The 21,722-nt window shown below is 39.9% G+C and overlaps 1 protein-coding gene and 1 long non-coding RNA gene across 7 annotated transcripts in view; one reads left to right on the top strand and one right to left on the bottom strand.

Annotated features, from left to right (window-relative positions):
* Positions 1–918: 918 nt before the first annotated feature.
* Positions 919–12,775, bottom strand: LOC135327610 (uncharacterized). The gene is made up of 4 exons (XR_010387974.1): positions 11,363–12,775; positions 10,849–11,000; positions 7,608–7,827; positions 919–3,103 (listed from the first exon to the last, which is right to left on the bottom strand). It is a non-coding gene; the product is annotated as an uncharacterized LOC135327610 (long non-coding RNA).
* A 296-nt stretch (positions 12,776–13,071) lies between these two features.
* PCMTD1 (protein-L-isoaspartate (D-aspartate) O-methyltransferase domain containing 1) overlaps positions 13,072–21,722 on the top strand; it is a 52,406-nt gene continuing 43,755 nt past the window's right edge. The window contains exons 1-3 of one of the 6 annotated variants that reach the window (XM_064507555.1): positions 13,072–13,384; positions 15,302–15,451; positions 15,873–15,962. The gene's annotated coding sequence lies outside the window, so the exon portion shown is untranslated. The other 5 variants (XM_064507557.1, XM_064507558.1, XM_064507553.1 and 2 more) reach the window with 5 other exon arrangements.

Consider the following 21,722-nt stretch of genomic DNA (forward strand, 5'->3'; position numbering starts at 1 on the left):
TTGGATCCAAAACCTGACTGGACATGGTCCTGAGCTCTAGCTGATCCTGCCTGAACAGAGCAGTTGCACCAGATGATCTCCAGAGGTCTCTTTCAACCCCAACTATTCTGTGATTCTCTCATTTGCAAGGATCTGTGACAAGTAGATCAAGCAATGTCTAAAGCCCCATAACAAAAAATAAAAACTCTAAAACCAGAATCCAAGAAACTGCACAATTTGTAAAATTATTCAGAACAGCTGTTAAATGTCTATGATGCATCTTTCATTGTGGCTTTCCAAAATCTGTTTCTAGTCAGTTATTCCAGAAAATATGATGCTTCTTCTCTCTCCTCTTCCCAGCTGAGATTGAGGAGACGATAGCAGTTCCTTTTTATTTTTATATTCGTAAATAATCCTCTGAAGATTCTGACAACTCTTTGGAAGGTGAAAGGCTGTCATAAAATATATGAAGAACTATGCAGTAGCCTTCATATAGTATTTGAGATGTTAAAAGATGTACATGGACAAAGCAGAGTGTGATTAAATAGTTTAGTTGTATGAGATTTTTTTGTTCTGTTTATCTACTTTTTACACAACTGTATAATCTCACTGTTAATACAGAACTATATGAAGAAAACAAATGAACCCAGCTGGATCACAAATAACTCATTTACCATACGAGTGTTAGCTACGTGCTTATTCACATGCTGTCTAGTTTTCAGTGGTTTCTAGAGACTTGAAATCATTTGGATGCTACTCTATTCCTATGTCTTAATCTCTACCTTTGTTTTCATTATGGGTTCAATTGTGCTGATATATGCCAGAAATAGAGTGGCTTAATTCAGGTGAATTAAAACACACTGAAAAAAAGGCTCAGGAATTTTTCTTTGTATAAGGAAGGAAAGTTCCTGAGCCTCATTTCCCATTCGACAGCGTAAGTCTTCTAGAGAACACAACTTTTAGATCAGCAGGGCTCTGGAATTACCAATTACTTACCAGCCAAGGTGAGATTTAAGTGTAAACTTCTTTCTTTGATCACAGCTAAATTGATGCTGGTACAGTCTAAAGATGCATGTGTACCTGCCACAGAAAGATTTACCTGTGATCTAGAGTACGCTTTTGGATCAATTTTTTTCAATAGGAAAAGTGTTATGGAAGGACTGAAACACCTAAAAATAAGCTAGATACTGACTTTTAAAGAAGGAAAATCAATAGACATAATTAGTGGGCATTCTCTAACATTAACACATTATTGCCTATGCACTGTGAAACATTTTCACAGGAGTACACAGATTCTAATTGGTTATATCCCCAAAACTGTAAAAAAAAAGCACAGCTATTTACTTATAAAATAGCTTGTTCCTTGGGAGAGGAAAAAAGAGTTTGAATTATTCTTGCATTTCTGCCTGCTTCAGCAGCAGGGAATTGTCATACAAAAGCAAACATACTATATAAAATAAATAATGATTTTTCTTTAATATACTGAGATACTAATTGTTCCAGGATTGAATTCTGTCGTTGCTGTTACATAGTATAATGTAGACAGAATACATTTATAGTGCTGTCTCAAAGTCCATTTAACACTTCTCTTGTCATCCAAAGGCTCAACATACACACAATAAGGAACACCCTGTAGGCATACCCTTACACATACATGTAGTCCAATTGATTTCAAGCTCCTGTTACACATGATTAAAAGTTACAGACTTTAGCATAGTAACTTTCACACTCTTCAGAAAAAAAAAAATCAAGAAAACTTTCCTCTTTCTTACATAGGCTTTGTGTAATTCTATGAAAAAACAGAAAGAGGTAAAGTAAAACAGTTAAAGGCATTCAATCTCTATCAAGATTTAAAGTTATTTATTGCCCATTGTTTGATTATTTATTTTTTTCTCTTTGGGTTAGTAGAAAATTAGAACTGTCAGGAATCACGAGGATACAATTTTCCATGTGATTTAAAGGGTGGAGGCAGACATTTATTCAGACCTTCTGGAGTATAAAATGCTCAGTCCTGTGGCTGCATGTTAGAATGAGAACATTTTAACGAGATCTTCCCCTATTAGCAATGTGCAATAAAAGGAAAATGCTGGCCTTTGGCATTTAGTCAAGGCTTACGAAAACAGTGTTCTGCTTACTTGTCCTGCTCTTGCACATTGAGATGTATGCATTATGCCAAATAAAACAAATTAAAAAGATCACAAACCTATTTTTCATCACAAGAGTCAGCCATGTCATTTCTACAAGAGACTAATGCCTGTTCAAGATCATCTGAAATGATCAGAGAACTTTTAATTTGGTGTACCTTAAATATGACTAATCAGTATAATCTTAATCTGGTGATTATACTCTGCACTAACGCATTCACTGCAGAGGTCGGCCTGCCAAGTTATGTCTTGCAAGAGCTTTGTTTGGGCTTGATACTTTGAAAAGCTCAATGTCAGGGTCACGTGCACTAATAGGCCTTAGCGGCCCTGACCAGCCTCACCTGGGGCCTCTATCCACACCTCCTGTCCATGGCCCTGGAGCTCCATTTAACCTCAGGCCTGTGTCTTCAGCCTTTGTGTGATCTATGCTGTAGGTGTACCTACTGCTCTCTGCCCTATTCCTGGACTGTTTTTTTGGCTTGACCTTGGACCTGGCTTGTTGCCTTGCTTTTACCTGATGATTGCTGGACTGCTGATAAGGCCTGCTCATCTGGCTGCAGTGAGGCTGTGCCCTGCCGGTGAGGACACCACCAGGTTGTGTTGTGGCCATCCTCAGCTCCTGATTTGCCTTCCATTGGGGAACAGCTCTGCTTTTGCTGCTTCTTGGTACTTCGTGGTCACCATTCTTGACAAAAGTGCATCTCTTTTAAAAGTCAGGCACCTGAAAACACTCAATATAGCACATAATTTTTTGTTTGTTGTTGTTATGTGTGTGGAGGAGCCCAAGTCTACCATGCTTGCTACCAGCATATTTCAGTTATAAGATACTACCTTCAGCATCTTTTTTTTTCCTTCCTTTTCCATCTTTATCCACTTTTTCTCCTCAGAATCTTTCCCAAGTGTGCCAGTGACATTTCCTCCATTAAGTAGGCAGTATGATCAAGCTGTATTCCAAACTATGTGGCTCTGTATGAGAAAAGCTGAAGACAGAAAGTATTTAGAAATTAGTGCTAGCAGAAGCAGCTGCAGAAATAGTCAGAGATTGTATACTTAGAAAAAAAAAAGTTAAAATTGTGAGCTCTGTTTTGCTCCATTCTTAGTGGCTATTTTCTGCAACCTTCTGTAACTTCTCAGATTCCAGTTGTGTGTCAACCTTTTTCTTCTAGCTCTCTCATCTTTTGTTTCCTGTCTTACCACTTCACCCGTTTTCTTTCCTAACTGTTTCACTTACTTTATCTTCTCCTAATTACTTTTACATCCCATAAAGTTGTGCGACTAGCCTAATGCTTACTATTGCTATATATTTCCCTCTGCTTGTCTGCTGTACCTCTGTTTTCAACCTGCACCTGGCTTACTTATTTAAATAGTAAGCTTACCATGACAGAAATCACTTACTACTCTGGATCTTGACTGTGCTAAGTGTTTTAAAAAATGTTTGTGTTTAGTCTTTAGGCACCAAGAGAGTAAATATTACAGTATTATCAATGATGCTGTCTTATACAATCAATAACAATGTCACACACTTTAATCTTTGTAGAATTGAATAATAATTTTATGTTTCTGTGTATTTAAACACAGAATTCCCATAAAATTAAAAATGCTTTTGGAAGCATACCTAGCTAGCTTCATTGTAAAACATGACTAGTATCCCCATATCCACATATGAATGGTTCCTTCCAGTGCCTGTATCTTACCTACCTAACCTCTCATTATTTTTACCTTTTTCACCATTACTCCAGGAGCAGGAGGTAAAAGGTAAAACATACGTTTCCAAACAGGGGAGAATACTTGCGGCATTTCATTTCTTCTACTATACATCTGATAGAGTACTGTACATTCTAGGAAAGCACTCTAATTAATAGGTTGAATACAGATCTGTTCCACATAGCCTTTATATCTATCCTAACAATCCAGTTTTACACAACTTACTAAATAATGGGTTGACTCAGACATATTTATGAAGTTTTACCTGTACTGTCCCAACCATCTGCACATATTCCTAGGACTTAACTATCACCGACTGTATCACCCAGAACACCAAAAAGAAGCAAAAAGTAGGTGCAAAACCTCTGCTAAATTTGTAGAAAAATATCAATTGTTTTTTTGGGAAGCATCAAGAGTTTGGAGCAGGCTAAAAGAAAAGATTATGTTCTGTTAAGGCCTTTACAAAGCAGTTTGCAGGTTGAATATTAAGCACAAAACTTTTGGTAAGTCTGTTGCATCTAATTTTTTCTTCCACAGTTTCTCATAAAACACTTAAATGTTGAATACTATATACTATGGACTTAAAGAGAATATCATGCTAACTTTAATGAGCGTACAAAATTAATGGCTGTACAAAAATGAATATTTCCTTGTCTTTTTGGTAACCTCTTGGTAAAGGCTGGTTCCATACAGTCCAAAAGGAGAATAAACTAACATCTAACAACACAATACTATTCATTTAGAGATTTATGTTTAGCTAGAGAAATTAGTTCAGGAAAAATCATATACAGCTAACCTTATTACTTTGCCAAAATACTAAATGCATAAGAAACAAAACTAGAAGAAACATTTGGATTTTTGACATATTTACAAGATGTAGATAGCTTTTCTCATCCTTCCTTTTCAAAGATAAAAGCAACATGTAAGAAACAGATTGTCACTCTGCAAGTGGATAGTTGGCCTTATAAACCTCTTAAATTATTGCACATAGGCAGCTGACTATCTGAAGGAGGACCAATTATTGTGTATTTTCAGCCCATATACAGAAGAGAGGTTCTACAAGTTAATGGTTAATTTATATCAGTGAAATTCTATATTGCTCCATACGTCATTGAAAATCTGGCAAAATACGGGCCAATCCCAAACAGTTATTAATTTCAGAATACACTTTTAGCTATTAAGATGCAAAATAAAGTAACTTCTTTTCAACAGTGACTCATTTAAATGAAGCTCACAGACTGACTTCAAACTATTAATCATGGTGGCACATAATTTTTCCTCGGTCATAAGGGCTGTGTTGCTTCTGAAGAAAAAAGCACCATAAACTTAGCAGAACACCCTATTAATTTACACAAAAAATGACACAAAAAATCTGTTGTTGACTCACTGTTGACTACAGCTAGAAAAAAAAAAAACATCATTTTTAGTGGAGAATGTCTTGTGCTTGCAGTTTACAATCAATGAATAGGACAGAGGTGATAATAGATGACACTTTCAGCTGATGTACTCATTCTGTATACTAATAAACCTCTGAGACAAATTACAAATTGTTGAAAGAAGAAAAATAGAAGGAAAACATTTCTTTTCCCACCATGGGTTATCAAAAAAATGTAACAAAAGTAAGTATTCCTAATATTTTCAAAGAGAGGAATGTCTTAAACTGCCCTATTTTTTGTAAAATAACGTTACAGACAATAGGTGAACTTTAGCCTTAATATTATTGCCATCATTATCTGAGTTAGGTTTCTATTGATGTAACAGTTGTACGATGTACTTCTAGTTCTTTCACTAAGAGAACTAGAAAACTATAATGAAATACTAGTAAGATATTTTTCTATTATAATATGTGTCAGACCCCTTAAAGAAATGTGCGCTAGAGGAAGTAAATCTCACCTAGCAAGTTCTTTTGTTATCTCTTTGCGCTCAGGCCCCCGTAGCTCCATATTACTCTTTTACTGTTCTTTAAAAATATTATTTTAGTCAAAATATAAAAGACAAACACCTGTCTTGAGACTAAATTGATAAAATATTTTTACTTTTTATTGTGTGACTAATTTTAAATTTATTGCATGTCAACCATTATTTTTGTGCTTCTTAAACTATTTTTTTACATAATACTAGTTTATGTTTATGAACAAGATTTGGTTATATAATTATCAGTGACTCTAGGTCACTGGAACCCTTCCATTCCTATGATCTGTTCCTCAGAGAAGAAAATAAGACAAAGACATGAGTAGCAGATGGGGAAAGTAACCCCAAGAAGGTCAGACAGCAGATTCTAAGAGACACATCCTCCAAACCAATGTTCATGGCCACAACTCCCATTTAATTTAGATATTCTCATCTTTAATTAAAAAAAAAAAGTATTTCTAATATATACTTTCAGTGTTTTAGAATGTGAACTGAGCACAACTTATCTTCTGACAGCTAAAATGATACTTCTGGCTATGTGTCATCCTTTGCACACACCCAGAAATGGTCCCAACGGTTGTCTAGAAAATCTGAGAATGCTAACACTGCCCTAGCAGAGGATTTTATGGTAAGTGAAGAAATTCCTGCACCGTCCAAACTAGATGTACACGGGTATATAACTTTTGGTAAATACTGTCACTATTCCTGCTTACTCAGGCAGCAAAAGGAGGACTTTCTGCTACTCTTCTGTCACATTCCCTCTGATAAAGCAGATAGGAGCTGCAATCACTTAAATGGAGCTTAAGAGCTGGGATACATGGACAGATCATGGGGATCCCAAATAAATATATGTGCCTCAAACCCCAACACATTTTAGTTGGAACTGATTCTGTGTGCTTAGAGGAGCAGCATTGTGATCCACAGGCTGTGTAACAGTATTCAGTTGCTTAATGGCATTTATGTCTGAAGAGAGTGTATTTCAAAATTTAAAACAATGAAAATCTCAATTCCTAAAGTTATAAATGCCTTTGAAAGGCTATAGTACCAATGTACCTCACCGGAGGGGGAAGGAGAGGGATAGTGTATAATACTAAAAGAAAGTTAAAGTTGCAGATAAGTCTTAAAGACCAGTAGGAATATCCTATGAAGTAATGTTTCACATAAAGACATGCTTTGGAGTAAATGATAATCTCCTCCTTTTTGAATTAACTAGTTCTGGAGCCTTTAGGAGAGGTTACTCTCATGTTAAACTTGATCAGCACATGACCACTTCTGTCTAAGACAATTATCTAGGGTTTGTTTACCCAAATCGCAATTAACGAAGCCACAGATGCACATGAGCTGGCATATGCAGAACTCACTAGTCTTACAGGTGAGATCCTGCAGGTCTCACCTGTCAAAGTAGCACTATACAAATTTGACTAAACTGCGTGCAGAGCCAGGTCACATCTGAAAGCAAAGTAGCCGCATTCCTGTGATAGGAGACCAAACGAATAATGTAGAGAGACAGCGTGATATCTCACTGTGTATTAATAATGGGGGTCACGATGTGATAAGTGACTGCGCAGTCAGACTAGTCCATTAGAACTTATCTGTGAGAGGGCTGGTGCTGTAGGTGCAACTGAATGGACGCAGCTTCGGTTTGGCACTGAGAGAGAGCTAATCAGCCTTTCTGGGAAAGGAGATCCCAGATACTACTGGTCTTTGGAGACAGCATGATGGCTGCTTGGATAGATGACAGCCAGAAAAGGCACATTCCAATACCTGGGAGCAAGGAATGCACAAGTAAGTTGAAATGTTTGTAAAGTACAACACGGAGTCCAAACATTAAGGATAAAAGAAGCTTTTTTCCAGCAGTTACTACATTACCTTTTCCTCTGTATTACTTGCAACTTCCTCAGCAGTATAGTATTTTTTGCTCTGAGACAACATGTTAATATGGAAGGACTAATTCTGGAAGAGAAGAGAAAGTTGCTGCAGTGTTTCTCCATTTCAGAGCTCTCTTCTTGAAACAGGCTGCACCAATGACAATGCATGATGCAGTGTGAAATATGTGCTCACTGTATCCTCTTGCTGGAATTGACACCTGCTGGAGGGAGCAAAAGACAGTATCTGAAATTGTAACCGCTACTTCTATGGAACATGCTCTTTGTGCTCTACATATGCAAAACCAGTCAAAGCCAGTCAAGAAAAAAGAAAATCCACCAAAATAAAAGAGAAGAAATAGGGCAATGAAAAGAAAAATTAAGATGAGAAAAACCTCAATGACATAGTAAATCAATTGCAATATTAAAACTCCTGATAATTAAACATGAAACAAAAAAACAAAATGAGATTAGACTGGGGGAAGGAATTCTAAAGAGATTGTAGAACCCTGAGAAAAAAAGAGTAACAGCTCTAAAGAGAATGAGAAACAAGATGTTATGCATCAAAGACTTACACCAAGTTAGAAGATTATATATAAATTATAATTATTTCAGTGTTCAGTTCATTTTTTTTTGGAAGTAGGAGGAAAGCAGCAGCTTCTGATCTCCAAATCAGTCTAAATATTGGACTGAGTGTGAGTTCAGAAAACAATGGATTCTTCTCATCCTACTTATGGCTGCTCATGGTGAAACCATTTGTCTAGAGTTCTTCAGTTCCAACTTTTTTAGCTTTTATTGACTGTGCTACATCGGCCATATGTTGTCCCTATGATAAGAGTAATGTAAGAAACAGAGACAGCAAATATCATTAACTGTGAAAACACTAGTCCTACAATATTTTTTTGGACAGCTTTTGGTTCCTGCTTTACTGGCATAATGGAAGTTGACAGACATTTTCAATAAGGAAAAAAATGTGAGAAAAAAATTAAATTTGCGAGAGCTGACAACACTGATTTTATGCACCTTTCAGAATTGTTTTATTCAGTTGGACCACTAACAATTGGAATTATTTGTTAGATTAGAAATTTACAGTCTTAACATTTCTTACATTTATTTTAAAAATTACTCAAATTTGTTTTTGGCTCAGCCTTTATCTGGCTCTGATGTAAGAACAAGTACTATTTACCCAGATCTCCATATTGTCCCACTCAAGTCAATTCATCTGAATACAGATAGAAGGTCTATACTTTAAACATAAGCTTAGCTTTAGCTTTTGCATCAGGACATCTAGTTAAATTTACACAGTATTTTTGCTGTAACTTGTATTCTACATGAGTTCATCTCTATTTTACTACCCCATTGCAGTATTTTTTATGTGGGCTTTCTGGACTACATGCAGACCCAATACTACAACTTCCTTGCTTTGTTTTTTTCTGTTTAATTTTATGCCCTCCATAAAGCATCAGCTGAAAACATAGCCAGAAGTAACTTTCTATGAACAAGAAATTCTAATTGTTTAGATCTTAGGCTGACCATCAGTTACTTAATTATTTTTTCCTGAGTTAACTGAACTTCTATATACCTATGCATTAGTTATAACTTCTTTAACAACATTTGTTAACTGCTGACATTCAGAACACTTCCGAAATTCGTCAATAGGGAAAGCAAATGGCAAGTAACCCATCTAACAATGAAGATCCATAGATTAAAACAGCTACTTTAGAATTTGCTTCTCTGTCTTTGTATTGGTGCCTTTTTTACTCATCTCAAACAACAGTCAATGCAAAATGGGAAAGTTAGAATTAAAAACTACCAGTAAAATCTGGTTTCATTAACTACAATTAAGAACAAAGTCAGTGAAAATGAAAAGGTTGACCATTTCAAAATGATAATTTGTAAGTCTTCACTATTTTCTGAAAAGCTAAGTCAATATTCAAATGCACAAGCCACAATGTGGAATAACTGAGTAGAAACAGAGCTTAGGTATACATCTTTTACACCCTTCTCCTTGCATTAGCTGTTCCAGAGCTAAGCAAGGGAGTACGGAGATTCCTACTTGATACAGATAATACTTAAAAAATACTCCAAACCCTCAGAAATCCAACAGAATCCAATATTATAATGTAATTTTATTAGACTGTACTGCAGAACATAAACTATTTTTAAAAGGTAAAGCTTAGGCAAAAATTTTACAATGTCAAGCTTTATTAAATTACTAAAATGTCCTGTATGTCTAAAAATAACATTTCAAGAAAAAAATGTGCTTTGTATATATTCCCTGTAGCACTGGAAAGTATTTGAAAGTGATTTTTCAGTATCCTAGAACATAAAATTGAAACCGACTTGAAGCAAGCGATCTTAAACAATGGTGATGATGATACAACTAGTTTTCAATGTCTGAACTGAGATGTGCAAAAAATACAAGCCGTAAAAATAAAATGTTACTTGTTGGTTTTATGTTATCAGGATTACATTTAAGAAATGCTCTTTGCACCATTCTACTTTTAAGCTACTGGCATTTTTAGGAAAGTCAAAATGTTGTTTTAGTCCAGAGAGCAACTTTTTTCTACTTAAGTGAAAAATTAAATACCTAACTACTCGTGATATGACATCATCTTTATCTGGAATAAGTTTATTATAAATTGCTGTGTATATCTGCTGATTTTCATTTCAATATGGTAACAAACTCAGTACTTAACTTTAATGATCACTAGTAGAAAATCTCAATTTTTATCTGTAAATTATAAATCTTAAATATGTACTTTTCTTCCAGGCATCTGTTATAACGTTATAATCTTGACTAGCAGCACAGAATGATGACATACTTAGTTTTTTTGCATGATCATGAAAAAAGTAACAGAGAATCAGATCAAAGTACTGAAACAGTAAATACTGCTTAAATATGCATAGAAAATAAGAAAACTCCAAACAATAAAGAAATTTTGGGGTTACACAAACTTAAATATGCCATTATTTTATGCAGGTGTAAGGATGTTCACTGTGCTGTTAAGTGCTCTACACAGGTTTTGAACTCAGCTAATTTATACAGAGCTTTGATGGGCCTGCCATGTAATACTTGAGCTAACATATGTTCTCTGAGAATGTTAACTTACACTTAAATGAAAAGAAAGGTTGTCCAATTTATGCACATCTCAAATTTAAAATGATGTGACAATAAGTACACATAAGGACAATAAGTAAATATCAACATGCAAAAATTACATATTGCAAAAGAAAATATGCACCTTGGTTTGATGATGGAAGACAGGAGTTTAATGAGATTTGTAGAACTGTACGTGTCTGAGAGTAGAATTTCCTGCTAAACCTGAACATTGAGGCTTCTACTTTTCAGCTTTGAGAGGAGAGAATGATCTTCCCAACCTGATGTTTCTGTCTGCTGCAAATGAAAAGAAAATGGAATCAGTTCAAGCATAATCATGGTAATTTATTGGGGGGTGGGGGGCAGACAACACCATCAGAAAATTTCCTCAAAATTAAATAAGCATAATGTGGCATAACTTCTGTCTGGAGTGAATACTGGTATGATTAAGTCCATTTGGTTTGACCGGTAATGAGTGTGTGTTGGTCATGTTGGAGAACACCTAAGATGCGATGGAAAGAGAGAGAATGAAAAGTAAGAACTTTCTATACACACAACAGGTGGGGAATTACAGATGCTTATTACATCAATCCAAAAATTCTTAATGAGAAAGTGCTTAACAATCAGGACCAGCAGAGGTGGTTTATTAAGTTTATTACCTGAGGGCAAGGCTTATTTCAAGGTGAAAAGGAATTTGTTTGTTTCTTTTCCCCTCTCTTCTCATGTTGGAGTGCATCAGTTACAGCAGGAACATGATGTATACTTGTGTGACTCAGATCTCTCAGTCCAGTTAACAACAGACAGAATTGTTTCTCGTTTTAGCCCAGCAGAAGCACTCCCCCCTTATGCTGCCAATTATTTCCATCTCAATTGTTGCTATGTACAATTACCGTGTGCTGAAGGCATTAACTACTCTTTCCTCACCCCTCCTCTCCCCCGCCCTCGCCAACAAGGTAATACTCACTGCTGGCTTCTTACCAGCTACATTTTTATGTAGTTCATTTCTCCTGGCTTTTATTTAGAAATCCTGTTCCACCACTATTCAAACTTTGGCTAAAACTCAAAACCTTATGCCTCTCAGCTCTATTTTGAAAATCTCTCAACACTAAAAGCACTCCAGTTTAAATTATCTTTGTGAATGCTACCAAGTTACTTAAGTTGCTGTTTCCAGCAACTGAAATTGTAACATCAATTATAAATCTTCAGGTTTCCATATCCAATTGGCTGAAATCCCTAAGCACTATGCCTTTTGCCTGATCAGTTGAACCTTCCTGATTCCACAAGTGTGAATACCGTCAACTTTCTGACCCTCAATTCCAAACTTTCTCACTCCTTTCCTCGACGGAAAACTCATCAGCCAACATAACGCAAGTCCTGCCACCTGTAAACCTTTGCTTCAGTTCTTCAAAACACCATAAACAGCCTACTTTACCCACTCCCTGATTCCCCAGATCTCTTGTCATTTCTCCAGCCTTCGAGGCCAAACATGAGGCAACGACTGAGAAACCTGAGCTATCTGTTTCCCACTACCACGATGGGCCAGAAACTTCCTATCACCTCGGGCCCCCCAGGATGTGGGACCCTGGCTGCCTCAGTCTCTACTCGGTCCTGCCGTACCTCCTTCCACTGTACTTCTCTCCCCAAATTCCTTCAAGCTTTCCCTGGGAACACTGTAGTTTTTCAAACTATCTCATTTTTTTCAGAGCATTAACAACATCAGAGCCCAAGGCCCCTTCCCTGTGAAACAACGCTGGGGGGGGGGGGGGAGTGCTACTTTTTGCCTTCCCCTGCGAGAGGCCCTACCGAAGCGGGACGTAAGGAGATGCTGCCCTGCCTCCTGGCTTGTCTCGCCAGAGAAAGGAGAAAACGCCTCGAAAGCAGGAACTCCGGTGAAAGCAGAGCAACTTCACATGGGCATGAGGAATCATGCGTGTTTTGCAAACACCGGGCCTGAGCAGCCGTGCGCACTGCTCCGGCCTCCTGCCGGCGCCGCCCCCGCCCCGCGCCGCTCTCTGCCGCCGCGCCCGGCGGCCCAGGCGCTCGCCACCGACCCTGCCCCGCGCCGGCGTCCCTGCCGCCCCGCCCGCCCCTGCGTCAGCCTGCTCCTGCTCTCCTTCCGCCGCCGCTCAGGGCTGGGCGGGGGAGGGCTGGGGGAGGGGCGGGGAGGTGGCTCGGGATCGGTGCCGAGAAGAGGATCCCAACGTCCCCGGGCGACTGGTGACGAACGCCGTGAACGCTGCACTCCCATTGGCTCTCGGGCTGGCGGAGCGCAGCCAATTACAGAGCGAAGCAAAGCTGCTCGCGCTCTCCCCCTCCCCCGCCCCGTTTTAAGCGGCCCTTCGGCGCGGGGGGGGGGGCGGCTGCCCGCGCAGGCGGGGTCACGTGACCTTCTGTTTACATCCTCTCAGCTGTAGGGGCCCCTCCTCCCTTGCGGTGTCTCACATCAACACAAACGGCGGCGGGCGACCGCGGGGCCGCCCGGCGTGCGGGGGGAGGGAGCGGGCTGGAAGGGGGCTACTCTGGGGGCTGGACACCCTCCGCTCTAGGCGGGTCCGATCACCCCCACCCTCGCGCTGCGCTCCGCGTAGGCGGCTAGAGCGCCCTTCCGCTTCCATCTCCCCCCCCCCCCCCCGGGGGGTCTCCCTGCTCGCTCCCGGCGCAGGGGGGCCGCGGCAGGACGGGTGAGTGCCGCGCGCGGGCGGTTACGTTTGCGCGGGGGGGGGTGGAGGTGGCCGTCCGAGAGCCGGCACGGTTAGTCGCGGTGGGCTGGGGGGAGGGAGCGCGGCCGACGGACGACAGTAACGGCCGCGTTAGTGCGTTGCTGTCCGTTGGCCCCCGCGCGGGCTTGCGAGGCGCGTGGGGGGAGGCTGTTTGTGCGCAGCCGGGACAGGGCGAGGGCCGGCTGCCTCCTGCTTCCCCTGCGCGAGTGGGGAAGCCCGGGACGGGGAGAGCGCGTACGCCCTCGGCAGCTTATTCCTCCTGCTCTCCAACCCCCATCTTCCCCCGCACCCCCGCGTCCTTTCGCTGCCTGCGTAATCAATAACCTCTGGCCCCAAAAGGGAGGTGAGGAGAAGGTGTTTGTGTAGTTGCCGTGGATCCGAGCAGGTGTGAGGGGATGTGAATTTAATTGGGGGAGGGGGGCGGAGAAGAAAAGGCTCCAGCCTGGAAATCCGGAGGAATGGGGAGAAGTACGGTGTGTGTGTTTGGAGGGGGGGGCGGGGGGGAGTGCACGTCCCCAGCAGCGATGCCTTGCTCTGCCCCCTCCCCTTGATGTTCTTGACTTCGGGGAAAGGGAGTGAGGACGGGAGCTCACATATTTTCCTTCTCGAGCCCTGATAACGTCGGGTCTCGTAGGGGGTTTGCGTCTTCCAGGTCGAAGCGTTACGGAGGTAGCAAAAGGGATTGTGAAACGACGTTTTATTTTTGTTTCAAGAAAAAACTACCGGCCGGGGAAGGTTGTTTCTTTCCCTTAGAATTGATGGTGTGGCAGCAGAGGGAGGAGAGAAATACTTCGTTTACGTACACGAAGTGTATAAAACGCGGGATAGCTCTAGTTTTCGCCCCTTGAAGGAGAGCAGGCGGACGGTGTGCGCCGCTGGCAGCAGCCGCGAGAAGATGTAAAGGGTGTCTCTACCCCCCGCGAGAAGATGTAAAGGGTGTCTCTACCCCCTGCTTTGCCATAAACGCACATTTCGTCTCTGTTTACATTGTGGCCTCCGTTTTGGCTGAGAGCAGCGCAGGGGGGAGGAGCAGGAACTGGCTCCAGGGCAGCCACCTCCTCCCGCGTCTGTTTTCTTTGTTGTTATCTGCTCGGGGGCGGCGTCCTGGGGTCACCTCTGCCTGCAGCTTAGCCGCCGTCTGCGGGCAGCGCCGTCCCGCCTCGGGCTGCCGCTTCCGCGCCCGGGCAGGTTTGCGCCGCGCCTCAGCCCCCTGCCTCGGCCCTGGTCGGAGGCTCGCGGTGAAGTTGGAGCGAGGGGAAGGGAGGGCGGCGGGGAGAGAAGCCTTGGCATTTCTGAGAGGCGCAGTCGGCAGCCTGGGCCTGGCTTGTGCAGATCCGCCGTCTTTGACAGCGAAAGAGAGAGGAGGAGGAGGAACAACAACAACAAAAAAAACAATGATGGGGAGGGAAGAATCTTTTTTCTTGGTGGTGAAAGGCGAAGGAAAACATATTTACCATCTAAGTGAGAAAGGAGATGTGGCTGCTGCACCGTGTGGAGAATGCATGTGTACTTGCAATGCCTATATAACTACTGTTCCCTTGGAGGGAGTAGTCTGTATCCCTGTCAAGTTTTTACTTGGTCAAGGCCAGCTGAATTGCAAACTTTAGCAGGGAGATAAGGTTTCTTCTGATAATGAGCAGTAAACTGTGTGACACACACAAAAGTCACAGGATAGTCAGCACTTTAATGAATTAATGAAGATATTCGATCCCTCTTGACCCTATTCCCTCCATATTAAAGGGAATGCTTTTAAGATGCAAAAATCTAGTGCTTAGACTTAGTAAATACCGAAACTGAGAGTGCCTTTGTAACTGTAATTCATTATTCATTGTAAATGAATCATAATATGTGTGATACACTTTTTTTTTTTCCCCACAGGATCCTTACCTTACTCTTGGCACTGGCCAGATCATCTCTGGAATGAATCAGGCTTGGATAAATGGAGCTGTTTTCTGTAGGACTCCTGCCTGATTTGTTGGGAAAGTTTGAAAAACATTTTGGATGTGTAGATGGACAAATGTGTGAAAGGTCCAGAACAGTATCTTAACTAACTTTGGAAGAATAAAGAAAATGTAATGATAGTAATGTAAGAAATACATGAGTGAGGTCAGAGGACCACAGTGAAGGCTTTGGAGATGGACACTTAGCCAGATGTTCTTGACAATGATCAGTGCCCCGCAGAAATGCAAGGCAGAACAATTGGATGTTGTTGGGAGGTCTGCAGTGAGGAAGATGTCATGAAACTGCAAACAGGAAAGGTTATGTTGTACTGAATTTACACCATAGACAGCTGAATGTTATCTCTGGGTCTCCATAGAGTTAGGTTCCTTGCCTGCATGATCTCATGTCTTCACTCCAGAATCCTTGTAAAAATCTTTCAGCCTCTGTTAAGTGGCTTTCTCTGTGGATTTTTTCCATCTAATCTGTCTTTTGTTCTTCCTTGCTCTAGATATTTGACCAGCCACTTCAGATTTTGCACTACTCGATCTATTAATTTATGAAGTCTTGCCATTTTTATAGTATTAACCTTGCCAGATTGGTGAGTTTTATTGTTTTGTCTTCTGTTTTCCTTTCAGTGACTGTGCTAAGCCCCAACAACTCCTTTAGAAAAGGCTTCTGCCTGATAAGAGACTGAGAATAGAAAGCAACTGCCAGACTTGTATCATAGTTTTCTGTTCCTGTGCTGGACCACACCAGAGTGGTCACTTGGCTATGTTTTGGTAACCTAGAAGTACAGCTGGTTTGAGATCATAGGTGTGTGTTCTGAAGCTACAGGTAGGCTCAGGCATGATACCGGTGGAAGTCTCAAGAGCGCTTGTTTCCTGTGACTTTCCTTAGGCAAATGTGAAAGAAAGAACAATAAGACAAAGACCTTAACTCTGCCAAATTTCAAATTCCTACTCTGATGCGTGGTTAGTAATATAGTGTCGTCGTTGTCCCGTCTCCTCCCCCCCACCGCCGAGATGCTCCTAAAACTTAATACACAGAAAATAATTTTTCCAAGCAGTTTTCCAGAAAGTTTTATGTTGGTAAGTTTAAGATTTCCCTAAAACAACACATTAAAAGTAGCTTTGAAATTGGTATCCAGTATGGGAATGTGCATCCGAGTTTTCAATGCATGGTGAGAAACAACTGAAAAATATAGGCATTGGCCTGTAGTGTTTCAGGATGAATATCTCTATCCTGACCTGTTCTTTTCATTTCCTACTTTGTTCCCATTTTCAATAGTAATCTCACAGAGATCTAGTGTTTTGTCCTGCTGAAGTAAAAGTGATTCTCTGAAGCTGATCATTAATTAGCTCGCAGTTTAAGAGAAGTCTTTTGAAATCTGCAGACTTGGCACAGTCCTTCCTGCAAACATCACTAAATATTATCTGATTATTTTAACCTACTTAGAATGTAAAAATCTGAATGCAAAGGCTGGAAGAATGTGTGCCATCTTGTTTTGTAAACGAATAATCAGGTATGTGACTTGCCTAAAGGCACTTCAGGCATCTTCTGGAAGGGTTAGAAGTTGATCTGTGTGCTTCATCTTCTCTAACCAAAAGTGTGCCTTGTGAAGTAGTGACTCGAAAAGCAGCATGAGGAAGTATTTCTGTGCTTGTCCATGCTGCTTGGTTTAGTTTTATTAACTATCCTTAAAACAGTGGTGTGGGAATTTTTTGTTATGCTATTTTACTTTCAGTCCACATTTGATAAACATCTAGAAAAGTACTGATGAAATGGAATGAATGTGAGTGGTTTTTTTTTTTTTTTTTTTTTTTTTTTTTTTTTTAAGGAGAGCTTTTTATCTACTGCACAGAAGCATGATAACACATTTCTGTTTCTTCCTTTTTCTCTTACCGAGTTCTAGGGAATGAAGTAGTTTGTATTAAATGCATTAAAGCACAAGGAAACAGCTGCTGTGCTCCATTTCCTTTGAGGCTTATTTGTGTGTACTGGATGTTAATGAGAGCCTTCAGGCCTGCTGAACACAAGTTCTTAAGAGTTGCTCATGCTATGTTGTTTTAAGAAAATTGGGCTGGACTTTTGGGCCTTGAAGAAAGGATAGAATTTGTAGGAGCTTAGGATGTTCAATATTATTTTTTTCAGCAGTAAACGATTACCGGGCTGCCGTTCAGAAGAGTAGTATTAATTTTCTGTCCTTTTTGTCCTCCTGGTACCTCATACCAAGTTCCTGTTTGAGAGTCAGTGTCACAACTTCAAAGTTGGCAGTGAAGTTACGTAATTTGGGAGCTTGAAATCCTGATGGTTGAGTGTGTGTTGATCTTTTTTTAAAAAAAAAAAAAAAAATTACAGACATCCGATATGCAAGATGCATACCATCTCTATTACTTTCAAAGTTTCCAATAAGCTCCTAATCAAAGTATTTATACTCTTAAAATTTACAAGGACTAACATGTCTTTAAAATTTGCAGTTAATTCCCAGAAACTTCTTTCCGAAGCAAGAGGTATTGGAAGCTGTGTCTAGAAAACAACCGTAGTGTCTATCATTGCACCCTGTGATTGAAAAATAAGTATCTCTTGTAAAGAATTATATATATATATATATATATATATATATATATATCCCTTAAATTGATGCCCAAAAACATAAATTTGCTTCAGTATGAGGAGAAAAGAGTGTTTTAGAAGTCGTCATAGAGCAGTTTAAGCAACGAAAAAAAACCCCTACAGTCCTAAAATAGTGTAGAGGTGACATAAGGAGTCACCATGGTAACTCCTAGGCTACATATTCTGGTGTATTCTTGGGTGGAGGAGTGGTAGAGTGGGGAAGTGAACATGCAACAAGAATAAACTGTTTCTCTAGTTGGAAGGTTGTTTTGTGGCAGAAAATGGTTTGGAGTGTGCTGCTCAGAAGATGCTTTTAATGAAAGCTAATTTTGAAGGTCTGGCTTTGCTTTATATAGTGTTTAGTGAAGAAGGATAGTTTATTACAGATGCAGAACATTGATTTATATGAATTGTAGGAAACTGAGTTTTAAGATGAAAAGGTAACTTAATATTGAGGCTTAGGATTTTTCCCTGAATTACTGCATTTTACTTAATTTTCTTAAAACAATATTTGCTCAGCATATTGTTACAAAATTAATGCTAAACTTGGATTTGCAAATCCAGATTTTTCTGGGGTGTAACAGAAGAGAAATGAGCTTAATGTTTAAAAGCTTCTTTATGTTCTGGATTGTTTAACAACAAAAACTTATAAATGAGGCTTAAGCTTAGAGGTCGAGTGGTTTGATGGCAACATGGGATGCTGAAATCCTCTATGAAGGCTTGTAAGGAAATTAGTTCCACATTGCAGATATTGAAAGATACTTTAACATAGATGTATGGTTGTGTTTTTAGGTGCTATGGGGGTATCTGGTTGTTAGCATGGAGCCGTTGGGTGTGACACAGGATCTACTGAAGGCTTGCCTTCTTCTGAAGTAGAAGTTAAATGCCAGGCAGGATAAATCTAGGCAGAGATAAGTGAGCCATCAGAGAAAGGACAGCCTTTGTCTTGGTTGCAAATGGGGAAGCTTTAAAAGAGCTTGTTTGTATGTTTATATACATATGTACACACACAACCAACCAGTTGTGCACCAACATAGTCGCTGTGAATGGGATCTCTGTTCTGAGAGTTTTGAGAACCTTGTGACAACACACTGCAGAAGTTCATGCCTATATTTCTGTCAAGTGTTCACAGGTCTGGAGCATCTCTTCATTGTTCCTGGTCTCTTCTCTTAGAAATTGTTTGGCTGATGATGCCTCAACTTCCCTGGTTGCTTTTCCTGTTCCAGCTGTCACGTTCCTTTCCAACGGCACTTCGTTCATCCTTCTTTAGTTACTCTGTTCTGACTAAGGGCTCTTAACGCATATGATGACAGCAACTCTTCTTACTTATGGGGAGGAAGGGAGGACAAGATATGGGCCAGATAGCCTGTAATTACCAGGAGCATCTAAAATGTCACTAGAGGTCTGTGTTTAAGCACCTGAATCTCCCCTCCCATATCTCAGTGTTCTGTTATTACCATTATCATTGAGGACTATAGCAAGACAATTGGTTGTGCATAATTTTAATGGGAAATTAACCAATTTTGAAAACTATTTTCAGGATGAATAGAACAACTTTGTAGTACTGGATAATCTTCTATCAGGAGTCATCTGACAATGTCATTGGGAAGAGGGTCTGTGCTTTTTTTTTTTTTTTTTTTTTTTTTTTTTTTTTTTTTTTTTTTTTTTTTTTTTTTTTGCAGTTTATGTCTATAACTTCTTTTATAGATTTAGAGGTAAGAGGTAAAATCAAACCAGAGTCTTATAATAGCAGTTTAAGGCACACAGAGAGGAATTATGTAATATGGTGTATACAAAATATGTGTGCTACTGAATGTAATTATTGAAGATATCTGTATTGGTACTGACCTTCAAGGAAAACAAGTAGCATTTACTATCGGTTCCAGTTGTCTTCAGGAGTGAAAGGGCACTTAACCTCAAAGAGAACATCTCATAGATGACATGTCTTACTTGGTTCTTTGTGCTTTTTGTTCTAAAAACAAAAGGAAGCTGCTTCTCTAAAGAGAGATAACTACATCAGTTTATGGCTTCCATATGTAAGGTGATAAAGTTATTCAAACCGTTTATGGTAATAGGCAGCTAGTGAATCACATCCAGAAAGTGATATGTTTGTGGTGTGCCTGTCCTAAATGAAAAGCTTAATTCCTATAAATGATTGTTTTAACACTAAAAGAGGAATTAGGGCCACGTGGAGAGGAGATGAGAAGGCGTTACTATTCTTAGGACTTACTTGTGGTATATCTGTAGGAGATGCTTTCAGTAGACATTCAGGAATTACCATGTGAGTTTCCTGACAGATGTTGGAAAGAAAAAGCCAGCCAGGTAGTACTGCTCAGGCCAATGAGGATCACTGCGCTATATAATGGTCTACCTATTGAACTGAAGAAGAGCAGAGATTTGGAGGCCCTGTCTTGGTAATCACGTCTGCAACACAGTTGTTTTTGTTTGAAAGACATGGCTGAAACTTGTGCAAATCAATATTGTTGAAAGCCTGAACTTCTAAGATCATTACATGAGAGACACTTAGTTTCAGCAAAAAGGTAAAAGCTTAATATTCCTGCAATATCAATAGTTTCAAGTAGTCTGGAACGGTATGAGTTTTCTTATTAGGACATCGGTTTGCCATTGAGGGAATTGATTTCCATCTGAAAATCTTTTCCTGAGACTTGGAATGTACTTGTTTGCTCTTGTTGATGTTGGATTCTGTCAGGTGAAGTCTGCTGGCTCTTCTGCTGAGGCATGTGACCCTGCTGTTTATTTGCAAAACTTTCCCCTTTATCCTTTTGAAAATGAAATGCATTGCAGATTTTTGTTTCCATTCAGTGTGGTCACCTGCAATGTAATCATTTAATCTTTAATGTGGTGGTGTTCTTTCAACAAACTCCAAACTTGTCATTATTGCAGTCAATAGGTCAGTGAAACTGGCAGGACAATGAAAAGTTGAGTTGCTGTGTTTCATAATAACTTCCAGCGAGCTGACAGTTGCAGCATATGAATCCCACAGGCTGTAGTCGCTGCTTATTTGCTTCAGTTAATTATGCATTCATTGTGACTAAGACTCATTACTGCCTAGTTTCCTGAGATTGTGGTGTCTTCTGGAATAACTCGGTTCTCAAAAAAAGTCAGTGTAGGATTTGACTTCTCTATTCTGGGATGCTTTGGATAAACGAGTTGTTCTTGGTATGACTAAAGCAGGTTATGTGACTGCAGCAGCCTCTCATGTTATGGTCTGTAAACTACACCTCTGTCAGGTGAAACCCAGGTGCTTTCATGACTGAAAAGAAGTTATGGGGTAGGGTTAAAGGGATGAAGATTTCACTTTTGCTGTTGAAGTACACAGCTGCTACATCAAGCAGTGATGAAAGGTTGTCAGCTTCTATTTTGTGGGGAAATATTTGTCTATCTTGAAATAGTTACCCAAGCATTTCTAAATGCTCTAAACACAGACATAGTATATGGCCCTTGGTTGCTAATTTTTAGGTGTGAACATCTGCAGTTGCTAGTATTATAAGTAGATCATAACTTTGGAGCCATATTTTCGCTAGTACTTGATTCTTACCTGGAAACCAAACAATGCATAAGCATTTTCAATTTAAAAATGTGTATATGTATTTTGGTTTTGGCTTTTAAAAAAGGCCTGTGAGTTTTTGTTCAAGTATTTGTAATTTTTGGCAGTACTAAAAAGTGGTTTGATTTCAGGCCCCCTTGAGGCTGTTTAGAGACCAGAGGCAGGTTGGAACTTTTG

This window comes from Dromaius novaehollandiae, chromosome 2 (assembly GCF_036370855.1).
Source record: "Dromaius novaehollandiae isolate bDroNov1 chromosome 2, bDroNov1.hap1, whole genome shotgun sequence".
In the NCBI taxonomy this organism is placed as follows: Eukaryota; Metazoa; Chordata; class Aves; order Casuariiformes; family Dromaiidae; genus Dromaius; species Dromaius novaehollandiae.